Source organism: Galeopterus variegatus, unplaced genomic scaffold (genome assembly GCF_000696425.1).
Source record: "Galeopterus variegatus unplaced genomic scaffold, G_variegatus-3.0.2 Scaffold10397, whole genome shotgun sequence".
Classification (NCBI taxonomy): Eukaryota; Metazoa; Chordata; class Mammalia; order Dermoptera; family Cynocephalidae; genus Galeopterus; species Galeopterus variegatus.
In genome coordinates, this window is record NW_007736508.1 from 38,417 (window position 1) to 38,742 (window position 326).

Below are 326 nucleotides of genomic sequence, written 5' to 3' on the forward strand. Positions count from 1 at the left end.
ATTTTTCTTTTAATCTGTGTCTTTGTATCAAATGGATTTCTTATAGACATGGGTTTTTTTTACCCACTCTGACAGTATCTGACATCCATACAGACAGGTAGATTCAAATCTACTATATTTGTAACTGTTTTCTAATCACCACTTTCTCTGCTTTTTTTTTTTTTTTTTTGTCTTCCTTTCTTTTTCTGCCTTCTCTGGTTTTAATTGATTGTTTTATATTATACTTTTTCTACTTTCTTATGTTATATGTTAACATGTGAATTACATATCTTTTTTTTTTTTTTTTTGTCTTTTGTCTTTTTCCGTGTCCGGCAACGGATCACAAC